This window comes from Sminthopsis crassicaudata, chromosome 3, assembly GCF_048593235.1.
Source record: "Sminthopsis crassicaudata isolate SCR6 chromosome 3, ASM4859323v1, whole genome shotgun sequence".
In the NCBI taxonomy this organism is placed as follows: Eukaryota; Metazoa; Chordata; class Mammalia; order Dasyuromorphia; family Dasyuridae; genus Sminthopsis; species Sminthopsis crassicaudata.
Window position 1 is genome coordinate 363,529,325 of NC_133619.1, and position 17,841 is coordinate 363,547,165.

General features: G+C 35.3%; 1 long non-coding RNA gene across 1 annotated transcript in view; it reads right to left on the reverse strand.

Annotated features, from left to right (window-relative positions):
* Positions 1-17,007: 17,007 nt before the first annotated feature.
* The window catches only part of LOC141559562 (uncharacterized), a 98,742-nt gene continuing 97,908 nt past the window's right edge, over positions 17,008-17,841 (reverse strand). The window contains exon 3 of the long non-coding RNA XR_012487490.1: positions 17,008-17,186. This is a non-coding gene — a long non-coding RNA (uncharacterized LOC141559562). The remainder of the gene's footprint in view (positions 17,187-17,841) is intronic.

The following is a 17,841-nucleotide window of genomic DNA, read 5'->3' on the forward strand; positions in this document are numbered from 1 at the left end:
CCTATGTGTTTTTAGTAAGTATAGACATCTGTCTACCTTTAGGAACTTAGACTAAATCCTGTTGGGAAAAAGAAATGTCTATTGGATCAGTTATGAAAATAAGCAATTCTATTTGCTACAAGCCTAAATGAAATCAGGAGGTGCAGGAAGTCTTTACCCTAAGGTAATGATTACTCTCTTGTAGCCTCCTCAAGTGTAGGGCTTCTAGTGAATGGGGCAGAAAGAAAATGGGGGGAAAGGTAAAGATGTTTCAGGAATTCATAGAGCAGAGAAAAAGTCTCATCATAAAGTTTAGTTTTGGAGCTTGGAATTCAAATTTGTGTGCTGCAAGAATCTCCCTACCATACATCACTGCCCATTCCTATGTGAACAATTCTGTTGTAGAAAGGGGCAGGATGGAAAAAAACAACACATGTAAAACTGAGAAAAATCAACTTGTGAAGAAACACAGCCTGTTCTTGGAGGAATATACAGAGATGTCCTGTTTATTAGACAACCAGGGGTTCTATTTTAAATATATGCAGCAACAATCAAATTCTGATGGCTGCAAGAGATAAGAAGACTAATTTCAAATGTCCAATTCGGATTTTACCATTTTGAGAACAAGCCTCAAGGTATGTCTGGAGCACCTGCTACTTTTTTGTATCTGATGGAGAATGTACTTGTTGAATTACATGGTTGGGCTGGTGTATCTGAATGATATTGTTGTCTTTGAAAAAGCATAGAATACAAGGAGAGTGTTAGGTGAGAAGAGGAAGCTGGTTGGATGTTATCAATTGGGAAATGCCTGTTTTGTAGAAATCTATTGAACAAATGGGTCACATTGTATCTTGGCAAGAAGTGGATATTGATATAGAGAAGATAGGAGCAGCCCTCAGTTGGCTTAAATTCAAAGAACTAGACCCAATCAGGATCAGCACAGTCTACTTTCTGTCCAATCTCTACGAATATTGTGATCTAGGGTGGCCCACATCCAGTGTTCAGTTTCTGCCTTCCATCAGGAGGGATGGAAGACCCTTTAGACAAACCTTCTATAGGTTTCTAATCACACTTCTTATGTTGTGATTGTTTGCTTGCTTGGACTGCTGAAAACATTTTGTTTCTGCTCATTCTTCTGGGCTTCTGGACTCTTTGCTTGCTTCTGTTTAGGAACAATGATTCCTTGCTCCTTGTGGCCAGAACTGTATCTAACTTCAGGTAGTAATAGGACTTGAAACCTTAGGGTGTGGATATGGAACTCTAACTGCCTGTTAGGTTCTCTCTTGGTCCCATTTTTTTACCTCAAAGCTTTTATTGCCCTTGGTCACGTATAATAGGCCTTTGCTGCTTAGCCTTCACCAAGTACAGAGGTGGCACATTGGCTAGAGTGCTGAATTAGATTGCTTAAATTCAAATCCTGCCTTGGATACTTACCTAGCTATGTGAATCTAATTAATTTAACCTCTCCATCTCATTTTATTTACCCATAAAATGGAGATCATATTAGTACCTACTTAAAGGGCTGTTGTGAGGATCAAATGAATTTATATATATAAACCATTTTGCCATGTAAATGCTAGCTTTCATTATATAAAACTGAGAGACCAGCCACTGGGAGACTACCTGAAAACAAGCTATTTAATTGTCCCTCTTTTACAGGTAGGGAATGAAAAAAAATTGTGAAGTTGTTGAAATTTTACTTTGTCTGCCCTTAGTCTTTGTATGCTTTTCTCTCTCTCTTTAAACAATAAGTATTTATTTAAAAATCTTTTACTAGTTGATATTTTATATTTTCCCCAATACACATAAAATTTTTCAACATTCCTTTTTTCAAAATTTGAGTCCCAAACTCTTTCCCACCCATCCTTCCTTCTTTCCTCTTCCAGTAAGAAGGTAAACAATGTGACAAAATTTAAACATATGTAGTCATATAAAACACATTTCCAAGTAAGTTATGATATAAAAGAAAACATAGACAAGTTTCCTCCATCCCCTTCATCCCCAATAAAGAAAGGAAGAATATTTTCTATCGCATTCAGTCTCTCCTAGTTCTTTCTCTAGAAATGGATGTCACTTTTCATCATAAGTCCTTCAAAATTGTTTTGGATCATTGAATTGCTGAGAATAGCTACTTTGTTCATAGTAGATCATCATCCGATATTGCTGTTACTGTATACAGTGTTCTCCTGGTTCTGCTCATTTCGTTTTGCATCAGTTCATGTAGGTCTTCCTAGATTTTTCTGAAAATGTTCTGCTTGTCATTTCATATAATACAATAGTACCCCATAACAATCATATAAAACAACTTGTTCAGCCATTCCCCAACTTCAATTTCCTCAATAAACATTTATGAATGGGGAAGCTAGATTACACAGTGGATAGAGCACTTATAGTGGATAGATTCAGGAGGACCTGAATTCAAATATGGCCTTTGATGACTAACACTTACTAATTGCATGACCTGGGCAAGTCACTTAGCCCCAATTATCTCAAAAAATAAGCATTTATGAAGCACCTAACATGTATCAGGCACTAGGAATACAGAATCAAAGTGTTTGTTTTTTTTTTTTAAAAGGTCCTGCCTTCAAAGACCTTATATTCTATTGAACTATTCTGCTACTGGGGAAAATATTTTTTACAAGTTATTTACACTAAATTAGCAAGGCTTCTACTCCCACAGATATTCACATTTTGAAAAAAGACTTATAGGAAGATGAGAATGGACTCTCTTCACTTCTCTCTCTAAACTATCTTATATGATCTTTAGTTCTCATGAGTTTAGTTATCATCTCTAAAGAGAGGATTCCTAAATCTAAATATATATTCAACTCCAGTTTCTATCCTGAGATACAATTACAAATCATAGACACCCTCTGGATAGACTGGCTATCTATAAGCATCTCAAACTCACCATGTCCAAAAGAGAATTCCATATCCTTTTCCCTAAATCCTCCCCTCTTTCCAAATTCTTTATTACTTCTAGGAGTACCACCACCCTCCCAGTCACACAGGATGAAAGCTTCAGGATCATCTTTAACCTTACCTCACATATCTAAATTATGGTCAAGTCCTCTCATTTTCTCCTCCATATTTCTCATGTCTTTTTTCCCCTTTGATATTATCACCATTCTGTACACGCCCTGATAGTTCCATGCCTGGACATGCAATAGCTTTTCAGTTATTCTCCCTGTCTCAAGTTTCTCTCCCCCTTACTTTAATCTGTCCTTCATTCAGCTACCAAAGGGATTTTGAAAGTGCAGACCTGACAGATTCTCCCCTCTTTCCCTGCCAGTAAATTCAATAAAACCCAATAGCTTCCTATTGTTTTTAAGATCAAATATAAAATTCTTTTATTCTTCTTATACCATACCTATGTACTCTACAACAGGACTTCTTAAACTTTTTTCACTCGTGACCCCTTTTCACCTGAAAAAGTTTTACATGATCCCAAGTATATAAATATATAAAATGGGCATACAAATAAAACCTTTACTGATAATAAGTCAAAATTTCACAATCCCCACACTCAATTACATAGCCTCATCTGGGATCGAAACCCGCAGTTTAAGAAGTTTTGCTCTGTAATATAATTAAGCTGACCTTGAGGTTCTTCACACACAATATGCCTGATCCATGAGCATTGCACTGGCCATCCCCCATGATTGGAATGCTTTCCCTCCTCATTCTTGCCCTCCCTGGCCTCCTTCAAGATTCAATCTATCTCCTTTCTTCAACAAGCCTTTCCCAATAAGGAAAACCAAGAGAACATTGTATACAGTAATAGCAATATTGTTTTAAGAATGACTTTGAGCAAATAAGTTGACTATTCTAAACACACAAATTAACTATACAGGACACATGAAAAAAGAAGCTATGTTCATCCAGAGAAAGAACTGATAAATAGAAATATGTATAGAATAATTTTATATATGTGTATATATGTATGTGTCTCTCTATATAGATAAATACCTATTTGTGTCTAATGATGGCCATCTCTGGGAAGTGAGGGGGAGGGAAGAAAAAAAAGAAATTTACATGATAATTTTGTTGTATATAAAAATGAGTATTTATTTAGCAAGTTGTGCATAAACAATTTGAAGTTTAATGTACAATCATCTTTTTATTATACTATGTTATGGAAATTCTTGTTTTATTCCACAAATTATAAATAAAATAAGTTTTTTCTCATTCCTCTCTACTGCCAATACCTATTCTCAGAGATGATTTTCTATTTGTAATATATATACATATATATGTGTATACACATATATCCATTATGTATATATTAGCATATTGTCTCCAGTCCTATCCCTCGAGAGCTAAGATTGAGTTTTTAATTTTTTGTGCCCAGTGCTTATCACAGTGCCTGGTATACAATAAACCTTAATAAATGCTTGTTAACTCACTGACTGCTTAATTCAAAGAAATGAATAACAAATGGTGGAAGTTCAAGCTGTGATAGAAATATTTAAGGGAATTACTTTTCCAGGACTCCTCAAAGCACAAGTGTAAGGTCATTCTTGATCTTGGCCCTTAAGCTATTTACAAGCTAACATGGTTAGGTGGAAGTTTTGGTTTTACTCAGATTACAAACACTGCCTCTTCTTTCTGTTCCCTCTTCTGAACCCCCTTCCCCCTTCCAATTGCTCATATTTTTTTCCAGGAACAGGGGAGGCCGGCAATCAAAAGGATCCCTCTGTGGCCTGACCACCTGTTTCTCTGCCAGAAAAAATGAAGTGGAAAAGAACCGTGGGCCGGATTCCCTAGAGAGAGTATTTTCCCAAACCTGTGTTCTTGACAATCATGTTAGTTCCACTTAACGAGGAGCGTATGCTGGTCCATGGCTCCCAAGAGGGAGGCCTCACCTGGAATTTGGAATTCTGGCTTTCATTCCAAGTTTCCAGAGGAACCGTGGTTCTAATCCAATGGCTACTTCTCAGACACCGTGGAGTGAGACTGAACGGCAGCAATTTGAGGCAGCCTTAGTGCTCAGAACAGCATTCCTGGAGGGGTTTTCTTTCCATATACAGATAGCAGAAAGGCTCTGGTGAACTTTGCCTGTCTCTATCCATTGACTTGTCACAGGGCTTGAAATGCTCACCATTGTCAATATTCTCAAATATGTCAAGCCAAGAGAGATGCTGGTAAATGTTTAACAAGCTTCTCTCTGGAAAACGTATATAAAACATGTTTTTAAGTTAAATCTACATTATTAACATTCTCTTTATCACCTAGTGATAAAGTAAATCATGATTTATAGTTTGTCTATTCCCAAGATATAAATGCTCACACTGAAAATTTAACAATCAGCTCTCTATAGGTACTTATATCTCATCCCAATACACCTCTTGAAAGCACTACATCCACAAGACATTTTTTTTAAAAGTCTACAGAGTGAGGAGCAGTTAAGTTTAAGCTATTAAGAGTTTTTTAATGTCATTTTTGAATGTTGAGATTTTTTTTCAGTGAGGGGAGGTGATAGAAGTGAGAGAAAAATAAATGCTGGTTATTTGAAAAAAGTAATTAACACTTCAGCACCAATTAGCTTGTCAGGTTATCATAGCATGGCCTTGAAGGAGTGATACATAGACTAGTTAAGTAAGGATAGGCACAGGAAGAGCAATGGTTAGAAGGGACATCAAGAGAGCAATGGATGTATTTGGAGAACTGAGGAAGGTGGCAGAGGAGGCATGGAAGAGAGATTTTGCCAGGAGGCAATATGGGTTAAGGAAAGTTAGCTGGATCTAGAATCAGAAATTGGGTTCAATTATCACCTGTATTACTTAGTACCTGAGCAACAGAACTGAACAACACACACACGTGTGTATATACACATGTGTGTACATGTACATATTCACATATAGCCTACACACATACTATGTATACATAATATAAATATAGTATATTTATATGGTATATACATACATATACTATATATATATGTATCCATATATGGTCTATGTGTGTACATGTATGTATTCACATTTAATCTACATATAAACTAGGAATATATAGTATATATGTAGTATATCTATATAATATATATACATATATATAACCACTATATATACAGACACATGTACAGTATATGAATATATGTACATGCATGTGTATTTATACATATATTTACACATATATTATGTATACCTTGTATACATATATACGTCATATATACACTATATGTATACACATACACATATATGTATTTATTATTTAGTCTTTTTCAGTCATTTCTACCTCATGACCCTATTTGGGGTTTTCTTGGCAAAGATTGTTTTACTATTTCTTTCTCTAGCTCATTTTACAGAGGAAAAAACTGAGGCAAATAGGGCTAAACGACTTGCCCAGGGTCACATAACTAGGAAAGCCTGGGCTAGATTTGAACTCAGGTTTTCCTAACTACAGGACTGAAGGTGTATTCACTTTGCCACCTAGCTGCCCATACACAAACATATATACCTATATACATAAATATGTATAGGTATGTATGTGTATACATAAACATACCTGCATGCCTACATATGCATGATGTAATTTAAAGTTTATATTTGCATTATTAATATTTTATCTATCACCTTCTTATGTTTAGACAATTAACAAAAAATAAATTAAATTGAGCCCTGAGCTGCAGATTTGCTAGGTGCAAATGTTCACAGTAAAAAATTAACATTTGGCTGACTCCAACACACTCTTGGGATTAGCTCACCTTTGAGGTCATCTCCGACCTTAAATTTTTGATACTACAAATTTAGTTATTGCCAAGGATCAGTTCTTTCCTATCTTAGGACTATATGATTTAATAACCTTCTTACAATCTGTTGTCCCCATACAAAAAAAATTTCATTTGGGCATGTATTTATCACTTGCATTAAATTAAAACTTTGTGGCTAGTAAATTTTGTGATTTCTCTGGATATCCTGTATTCTGAATTACTATCCCAGCAGCTTCCCTCCATAAGCTGTCTCAACACATTCCATGGGGTCCTTCACTCGTATATTCAGTGGCTACTATGGAAGGAACAATGCTGTCAGTAGCTGGAGGAGATACAAAGGAAGTCAGGATTCCTGATCTCAAAACATGTGATTTGAATTAGATGTACCTGGTTCTGAGCTTTGGTTCTGTTGCCTCTCTGTGTGAACTTGGGCATATCACTTAATCTCTTTGGGATGCACAGTTCCTTTAATCTACATAATGAGGATATTGGACTAGATAACCTTGGTTATTCTTACCACTTCTATATCAGATGTATCCTTCCATATATATGAATATATTAATTTTGGGTGGGGGATTGATCTTAATTTCATAAGTCTAAGGAGCTCTCACCGAGAAACTTCTACCCTTATATATTATAGACATTTTATGCCATTTAGAGACTCAATTGACTTGGCCAGATCCACAGACGCAGTATTTGTCAGAAGCAGGGCTTGAAGCCAAATCTTTCCAACAGAGACTACTTCTCTATTCATTATGCTGTTTGTGGTTGTTTAGTCACTTCAGCTATATCCAACTCAGTGACCCCATGTGGGGTTTTCTTGGAGTGGTTTTCCATTTCCTTCTCCAGCTCATTTTACAGATAAGGAAACTGAGGTAAATAGGGTTAAGGAGTAACACAGCTAATAAGTATCTGAAGCTGGACATGAACTCACAAAGATAAGTTATTCTAATTCCAAGCCCAGTATTCTTTCCATTGCACCATTTAGCTGCCCTCATTATGCTGTACTACTTCTTATAATATATTGCTTTTCAAATAGTTAGATAATAATTTAAATACAAATTAGGCTCTTAGAACCCAGGATATCAGAGCTGGAAGGGCTCTTAGAACCCAGGATGTCAGAGCTAGAAGGACCCTTAGAACCCAGGATGTCAGAGCTGGAAGGGTCCTTAGAACACAGGATGTCAGAGGTGGGACAAGCTCTGTGTGAATTTTAAGAAGGAATAATTTTCCACTAGTGGAGGATGAGGAGAGGCTTAAAAGAAAATTCCTTTAAGCTGTGTTTAGAATGATGGCTAAGATATTAGCACGTATGTAGTTGAGTTGCAGGCACAGGGAAAAGTGTGAGCTGAGCTGGTGCAGAGTTTGGAAAGTACCGGATTCATCCAAGAGACCAAGTAGTCTAGTTTAGCTTGAGCAAAATGTACATCAAGGCAGTAGTGACAGATAAATCTAGAAAAATAAGGAAGCATCAGATTGTGGAGAACCATGAATAGATGATTAAGGGGTCTGGACTTTATATACAATAGGGAGCCACTGGAACCAATGACATCCTACATCATTATTATAACAAAGATAGATGTAAAGGAAAATTAGTTGGGGTGGAAAAGTGAATAATAGTAGATTGCCATCCCTAGAAACTTAGGTAGGGAGGGAATCAGTTAATAATTTTGATTATTTGTGCTCAGAAATAAGATGAGCAGCATAGAGCATTCAAGAGAAGAGATGGCTTTTGTAGTTGGGAGGATGAGAAATGGATGTATAAAGTTATATAACAATGCAAGACATAACAGTGATTCACCAATGATTAAAGACCCATCAAAAATGTTACTAAATATTGTAGAGGGCTGGAGCTCTAGAGAAGTATACTTGAAACAAGCTGATGTGCTAATTCACATATATTCTTAGTACTTATTATGGTCACGCAATAAATATTTATATCTTACTATATATATGAACATTGTTGTTCTAAACTCTAGCTAAATAGGATATTGCCTAATTTAGCATTTAAGTTCTTTAAATTTTTTTTATTTAGTTTATTTTTAAAATATTATTATTATGATAGCTTTTTATTTACAGAACATATGCATGGGTAATTTTTCAACATTGACCCTTGCAAAATTTTCTGTTTCAACTTTTCCCCTCCTTCTACCCACTCCCTCCCCTAGATGGCAAGTAGTCCAATACATGTTAAATATGTTAAAATATGTTAAATCCAATATATGTATACATATTTATACAGCTATCTTGATGCACAAGAAAAATAGGATTTAGAAAGAAGATAAAAATAATCTGAGAAGAAAAACAAAAAAGCATTTAAGTTCTAAATGAATAAAGGGAATTTATAAATTTATACAATTTATAAAGTGAAGTCCCATGAAAGGTTCAGGAAGGAAAAATCATGGGTCTTGAATACTCAGTCAGGAAGGATTCACAGAGAAGGCTTCATCTAAGCCTTAGAGAATGGGTAGGATTTGAATAGGCAGAGAGACAGAAGGAGGGCATTCCAGGTTGTGGGTGGAGGACAAGAAGAGGAAGTAAAAACAAGGGATTTAAGAAAGAGTAAGGAAGGATAGGTATTTCAGGAGGTTAGCTGGGGGGCACCATGAGCCCCAAAAGTATGGAAAGGCCATTTTTTTTTCATTTTCTTTCAAACTTGAGACATTATAAGTCCCATGCTTTATAAAGCTAAATTCCTTTGCAAATTCACTTTTTTCCTTCTGATTTTCATGCCATATCAACAGATATTTATCAAGTATTTACTATGTAAAAAGCATTTGGGAAAGATATGACAGAATTCATCTCAATACATAATAGGATGGTCAGGACAAATGAAAAAAGACTAAAATATATTTTCCTGATTTATCTTTTTTTCCTGGTCGTGAGTAGTATACTATATTTAGCTTCAGGAAGCTATTTTAGTCCCACCTCTGATACTAGCAGTGTGTCCCTAAGCAAGTCATTTAAACTCTCTGAACCTTAATTTGCTCATCTATAAAATGGGAATACTATTTGTAGTGCCTATCTCACCAGGTTGTAAGGGATGTAAAATACTTAGCAAAAATTAAAATGATCTTTATCAGGAAGGCTTACTTATGAAAAATATATATATAAACATCAACCAAGAATAAGGCCTTAACAAAGCATTGCTCCATCTTTTAAGAAGCTCAAAATAAAAGTTATCTATCCAGATTTAGAAGGAAACAAATAACAAAGTTCCTGATTAATACTTCCTCCCCATATCCCCCACTTTTTTTCTTTCTGTTTCCCCACTGCTTCCTTAGTCCATTTAGTATCAAGGGAACATGTATCTGATGCAGCTATGAAGTTTATAGATCAAATCTCTCCTTCCTCAATATATAATAATATTTACAAGGATAGGTTGTCAGACCTTCCACAACCAAGGTGACATTTGACAGATTTTCAATTTGGTACTAATGGGTTGCTTTCTCATTTGACTAATGAGCAATTAATTGTGATTGTTATCCTTTACAAGCTCTTTGGGCATTCATAGATCATTGGGAGCTTACTCACTTTCTCCTCTCCTTAGAAGAAGGAGTCAATGACCTTGGACCCATTTCACTGGTGTAGGAAACTCCTGGGGGAGGAAATTACCTTTCCCAATGTAAATTGTCACTTCCTTGGCAAATTAATATCTTAGAGGGTTGACTAGTGCACTGAATAATTAAATGACTTACCCAGTGTCATATGCCATATGTGTGGCAGACTTGGGTTTTAAACTTAAGTCTTCCTGATTCCAAAGCCATATCTCTCTCCACTACTCCACAAAACCTGTGGAGAAAGCTTACAGTAAATATCTGTAGAACAGGAAGGCCAGAATCATCGAACCTCAAAGGTCTTGACACCTTTGCACAAAACAACCTAAATCCTGACACAGAAGCTTGGGATTTCCCTAGGTTACTTAAATAGGTAGCTTAGATAACCTTAGAGGTAGAGAGAGGCTGAGGCCATTATTAGGACCACTGACAACAGATGACAGCTCAAAGACCCTTCCAAATGGGACAGAAGTTAGGCTTCCTGAGTAATGGTAGCCAAAAGTCCACCTTGCCAATCCATATTTACTTCCTGCCTGTTGCTACTGCAGGGGAAATTTTTCTTATTATCCCAGCCCTCAGAATTCTCACCCCCTTCAGCTATAATAACTTGTTCTAGGAAAATGTTCCTTCAAAAGGCATGGTCCTACTTCAAACAATTAAATTCCTAGAGATCTTAGACTTCATCTAGGTTTTTGTCTCAATGGTCTGATCTAGCTCCTGGACCCAGGAAAGCACTCCTTTGAACAGGATTAGTACCAATACTGCCTTACTATTTCTTGGATGGTGGGGCCTCTGGGTCAAGGGACTGAGGTCCCTATACTAGAAATACTTGTCCTGGTGAACCCAGGCCATATTCTAAAAGACTGAGCTCTGATCTTCCTTCTTGTGTTCAGTGTCAATGGGCCTATTCAGGCTAGGTGAACATAACCACCTGCTGTTCTTACATCAAAGATTCCTAGCATGGTAATTATGTACAATTTGTGATATGTTTACCCAAGACAATCAAGACTTCTGATGTATCATCTGAAGGAGCATTTCACTCATCCAGAGAAAGTATCCAATTCAGGAAAGCACTTCTTCCCTGTCCTAGCATCAGTCCAAAATAGAACAATTTTTGCTAGATTGATTGAATAGTCTAATAATTTAGTTTGCAAAGAATTGTGATTTGGTATCATCTTCCTGAAAGACAATCCATAAGAGGAACAAAACTGTAGCTACTTTTTGACCCAATGATCTGACTGCTAAAACTATGCCTTGTGGAGATTATTGAAAATAAAGAACTTTCTTGTGGTTTTTCTCTTTTGTTCTGAGTTTTCTGAATGTTCTGACTAATATGAAACAATGTTTAACATAGTTGTACATGTATAACTTGTATCAGATGGCTTGCTGAATTGGAGAGGGGGAAAGAAAGGAAGGAAATGAGAAAAATTTGAAATTCAAAATATGACAAAAATGAATGTTGGAAACTATCTTTAAATGTAATTAGGAAAAAATATATACTATTAAATGAAAATACAGTGCTGATACCTTCAAACCTAAAAGCTTCTATCTAAAAATGAAAATTTTTATTATGTAAAATTTTAAAAGGTTTCATAAAACAAAATTAAAATTGATTCATATTTATAACTAAGGATTATTCCTCAATAGATTAATTCAAATTCACAAAACTAAGAGCTATTCCCCAATAGATAAAGGTTATGAATATCTGTTTTCAAGGGAAAAAATAAAAATCAGCCACTATTTGAAAAAATGCTCCAAATAACTAATAATTAGAGAAAAGGTTCCACCTCACATCTCTCAGTTGGGCAAATATGCCAAAAAAAAAATGAAAATAACCTGTGTTGGAGGAACCCTTGGTGATTACATTTGGAGTTTTCTTGAGAAAATCACAGAAATGAATTGCTATTTCTTTCTCTCCAAAGAAAACCTATGAACCATTCTTCTATTTAACTATAATAATAATAATAATAATAACAATATTTTTTTGACAAGGCAATTGAGATTAAATGACTTGCCCAGGATCACACAGCTGGTAGGGACAAATATTTGAGGCTAGATTTGAACTCAAGTCCTCCTGACTTCAGGTCTGATATTCTATCCATTGCACCACTTAGCAGTTCCAATAATTTTTTTTTAAATGCATAAAATGAATACTTTGGGTTATCAAGACAACTACTTATATTGAAACAAATATGTGTGTGTGTATTTAAGTTTGCAGATCGTAGGTTAAGAAGTCCTGATCTATTCAAAGGAAGAGACCCAAGCTATATGAACAATATGTTCCAAATCCTTAATATTTAAATAAATGAATATTTAAACAACTCTGAATAATTGAATAAATAAATGGGTATTTAAGCAATTCTACCTCAGACCTATAATATTGGTAAAAATGACAGAAGGAAATGATAAATATGAAAAGAGAAAACCAGGCATACTTATACATTATTGGGGCATTAATATGCCCCAATCCATTTCTTCTCCAATCCACTCAACCACTACAGTTTTTTCCCCCAAAACATAGGTCTAATCATTTCAAAATTTTCCCTATTCCCACAACCACTCCAGGAACATAAAAATGCATTCAATTTTATAATATAATCCCCTCCTAACTTCCCTGTCTTCTATCATTTTATTCCTCATTGCATACTCTTCAATACAGTTACACTCAAGTCTCTTAACTCTGGGTATTATCTCTACTTGTCCTCCAAACCTGGAGTTCTCTTCACCTCTGTTCCAATTACTGATTCTCTAGCTTTCTTTTAAATCCCAAATTAAATCCCATCTCCTACTGGAAGCATTCTTTAACCCTGATTAATTCCAGTACTTTTCCTCTTTTAATTATTTCCCACTTATCCTATATATAGCTTTCTTTGTTTATGTACTATCTCCCATTAGATCATAAGCTCTTTGAGGATTGGGATTGTCTTTTGTCTTTTTTTTTTTGTTTGTTTTCAGAGTTTGGGCTGGATAAATGTTTATTGATTGATTGATGTGAATTGCTCCAGGCATTCTGGAAAACAATTTCAAACTCTATCCAAAAAGTTTGTAAGCTGCACTTACCCTTTGACCCAGTGATATCATTCATAGGTCTATATATCCAAAGAGATAAAACATAAAGGAAGAGCAACCATATGAACAAAAATATTCATAGTGCTTCTTTTTGTAGTAGCACAAAAGGGGGAAGTAAAAGAGTAAGCATTCATTAGGAAATGGCTAAACAAATTGCCATATACAAATAGAATGAAATAGTATTATTCTATAAGAAATTATAAAACAGATAGTTTTTGAAGAAATTGGGAAAATAAGTTCTTGGGAGAGTAAAGTGAGTGGAACTAGGAGAACAATATATATTACAACATTATAGAAAAAAATAACTTGGAAATATTTTAGAGCTCTGATAAATACAATGACAAAACCATGAGTCCAGAGGATAGAAGACAAATAATGACATCTACTCCTGTCAGGAAGACAAGGACTTAAAATCTCAAATGAGATATATTTATTTGGACATGACTAATGGGGAAATTTGTTTTGCTAGATCATCAGTACTTATTGTGAGAGATTTTATTTTATAAGAGGGGAGCTTAGTGAGAGGGAGAAATAAATGATTGTACAAGTAAGTTTAGTTTTTTAAAAAGCTTTTAAAGGAAGAACAAGAACAAGAAGCTCTATTCTAGTCTTACATCCCAATTTTATAGTTGAGAAGAAGAGATTTATCCAATATGTCTAAAACCTCAGCAATGGAGTTGGCAGGGGAACTTGGGAGAGGAGAAATACTTCTTCCTTTTTTTCCCTAATAATATTCTTGTGAAATTAAATGTAAAAATAATTTTTAACATTTAAAAAAGCATTTTTGAGTTTCTAGTTTTCTTCCTTTCTCCTTCTTCTCTCCCCTCCCCAATATAATAAGCAATCGGATATAGGTTATACAATGTGTAATCATGTAAACCATATTTTCCTATTAGTCATTTTGTCAAAGAAAATTTGAACAAGAGACAGATATACAGACAGAGAAAGGGAGAGGAAGGGAGGGATGGAGGAAGGGAAGGAGGAAGGAAGGAAGGAAGGAAGGAAGGAAGGAAGGAAGGGAAGAAAGGAAGGGAAAAAAGGAAGGAAGGAAGAAGGAAGGAAGGAAGGAAAGAAAGAAAAATAAAGAAAAGAGAAAGGAAGGAAGGAAGAAAAAAGAAAGAGAAAGAAAAAAAAGAAAAAGGAAAGAAAGGAAAGAAAAGAAAAAAGAAAAAGAAGAATAAAATAAAGTTTTCACAATAAGTACTGATGATCTAGCAAAAAAATTTCTACATTAGTCATGTTGAAATATGTATATCTCATTTGGGATTTAAAATCTCTCCCCTCCTTGGCCATACTATTTTTCAGTGATGTCTGACTCTCCATGATACCATTTGGAATTGTCATGGTCATTTCTGGAGTGGTTTCCCCTTTCCTTTTCCATCTCATTTTACAGACCAGGAACCAAGACAAACAGGGTTAAGTGAGTTGTTAGGGTCACATAGGTAGTAAATACCTGAACTCATAAAGATTAGTCTTCCTGACTTCAGGCTCTGTATCCTATCTGCTGTGGATATCTAACTGCTTGCTCTCCAAGCTCTCCTGGTCTGGGAAAAATCTTCAATATTCCAAAACTTATTTTGAGACATTATTCTGAGGTTATTTGGAAGAGAATTTTGGAGAATACAGGTGAGTTTCTGTTTCACTCCACCATCTTGGCTCTGGAAGTCCATCTTCCTCCTTTCTTTAAGAGAGAACATACGTTGAACCACTGATTTCTATTTGTCATCTGTTTGGATAATGAGTTTACTCATTATTTGTGATGATTTTGCTTAAGTGGCAATTAGGGGGCAGAGGGGCAGGAATGGGAAGGAACAAAAAGGACCAAACTTTTAAGTACAAGCAGTGCTACTTTCTCCTTTAAGGGATAGTGACTAAAAAAGTAACATGATCTTAAAAAAATAATTTCCCACACACTAGTGATATTTATGGAGATAAATGGATATAATTCTAGTCCTATTTCCACTCTCTGAAGAGAGCACAATAGCCAGGCTTGTCCCCCTTTCTTCAACCACATTCCAACAGGAATTAACGTTTCTCTTGAAAAGAGGCAGATGAGATTCCAGAGATCTCTGGAATCTCTGGATGTTGTCTTCCTTTAGGGAGCATAGATGTAAGTCTGGGTGGAAATAGATATAACCTATATGGGAACACACACACATACTTCTTTCCTTTCATGCCATTTTTTAATGAGGAGAAGGAGATACAATGCAAAGAATATAATCTATATTAAGTTCTTCTGATTCTTAATGAAAACTCTTTACTCTCAAAATAGCATTCACTGGTTTCTCTTTGATTGCACCATCACTGCTTTCCTCTCTCTATTCTAAGATCTAGTTATAATATCCAACACATGCCACATGTGAACAACTTTCTGACTTCTGGGACCCCTAACATTCCTGCAGAAAGTAATCAATGTTTCCCCTTATGCACTGTTCTGATGGTAGCAAGAACCTTGGGGCTGTCCATTCACTTTTGGATAGCACTAATCATTATGAAATGTTTTCTTCCATGAATTCTAAATCTGTCTCTGTGAAGCTTCCACCAGTGGGTGGAAGTTCTTCCCTCTGAGACGAACCTGACCAAGTTCAATCTCTTTTCCACATGATTGCTGTTGTGAAGGAATTTGGAAAACTGGAGATTTAATATTTACTCAAACATTTCAAAGATGAAGGCTTCTGATAGTGTGTGGTGTGTGTGTGTGTGTGTGTGTGTGTGTGTAGGGGACGAATGTCCTCCACCATATGGATTGCAGTCCTTAAAAATTTTAATATATATTCTTTAGAATTTTTGACTGAAAAAAATACATCACATCTTCTGATGGTAAGAAAGTTGTAATAAAATAATAAAAAACCAAAATGGAGGATTTGACCTTGGGATGGCAAAAGACGAAAGAAATCATACAATTTAGAGTTTTCGTAGGTCATTCTTCTGAGTCCAACTATAAGCTGCCAGTAAGGATAGAATTTTTTCCTTATAATGGTGGAGTGCAAGCTTCTTGAAGGCAGTGACTATTTTGTTTTTGTCTTTTTATCTTGATTTCCTAGTACATAGTGTGTTGCATATAATAGATGATGTAAAAATATTTTTAATTGGACTGAATTTTATATAGCATTTTAGACTTTTCAGAGGTGTATAATATCCATTATTATGATGCTCGATTCTCACAATTAATGAGGGAATATATTATTATAATCTCTATTCTATAGGTGAGGAAACAGATTTAGTTTATTCTGAGGTCTAGTTTATTGCCCAAAGTCACACAGATACATCTAATTCGATATTTTTCCAGTATTTAATGCCTAGGAGTACTGTTCTTCCAGAGTTTGATAAACCCAAACTATGCTTTTTGGCCTGTGGCTACTATGGGTCTTGTCACTAACTGGACTGATTGGTTACACACTACTTGTTACTTTTTACTGGTAATATATATCTATATTTACACATATGCATGCATGCAACTATATGTACACAGATATACATATATGCATATTCTTATAGGTATATATCTGCATATCCTATATACATATAGATATAAATATGCATATTTATATCTATACCTATCCACATATATTCACATATATATATATACACACACACACACATATATATATATGGATCATATATACATATATTTAGGTCTATATCTACATACACTTACATGTTTTAAATATTGAAAGGAGAGGTGATGTATCCTTTTGTGGAGTTTTACTTAGAGAAGATCCATGGAAACTGGAGAATCAGATGAATTATATTGTGGATAACTGCTGCCACAAGAGAGGATAATTAGCTGGCCATTTAAGAAAGATAGAAACTGATAGCAAGGAGATAATTAAGCCACAAGACATTTCTTCATCTCTTCCATGAATTTCCTAAGGGAGAAAAGAAAAACCTTAATCAGTTTAGATTGGGACAGAAGGGTGAAAGGAGAAGATATGATGAAGAGGATTGGATTTGAGCAAAAATAAAGATGACCCGATAGGAAGAGGAAATTGGAGTGATTGATTGCAGAAAGGGACTTCCTCTGGTTGCTGTATAATTTCCCCGTGTGCTGGGCATATGTTCTTGATGTGAGAAGTCACTTCCTGAGGCCATGTGCAATTTAAATTCTGTGGCAATTCAGAATCAACAGGAATCCTATTTTTGAATGCTACTCAGGGTAAAATAGTGGAGAACACTATTTCAAAACTGCCTCCTGAAAGCATGTGAATCAAGCAAACATCACTAGAAAGAAGGTAGAAATGTCCAAAAGGAAGTGCTTAGAAAAGCCTTCGATATAGGAATTAGTTACCATTAATGAGATCCTAAACCCGAGACTGAATAGTAGCATTGTAATATAGTGAAAAGGAATCAGAAGACTTGCATTCAGATCCTAGCTTTGCCATTTAGCTAATTATGTTACAATATGTACAAGCTAACTTGTACAATTTAACTTTTCTGGGTCTCAAGTTCCTCTTCTATAACATGAAACAGTCGGTGATTTCTGTCTATACTTCTAAGTGAATTTCATTGTGAGTGAGGATCAGA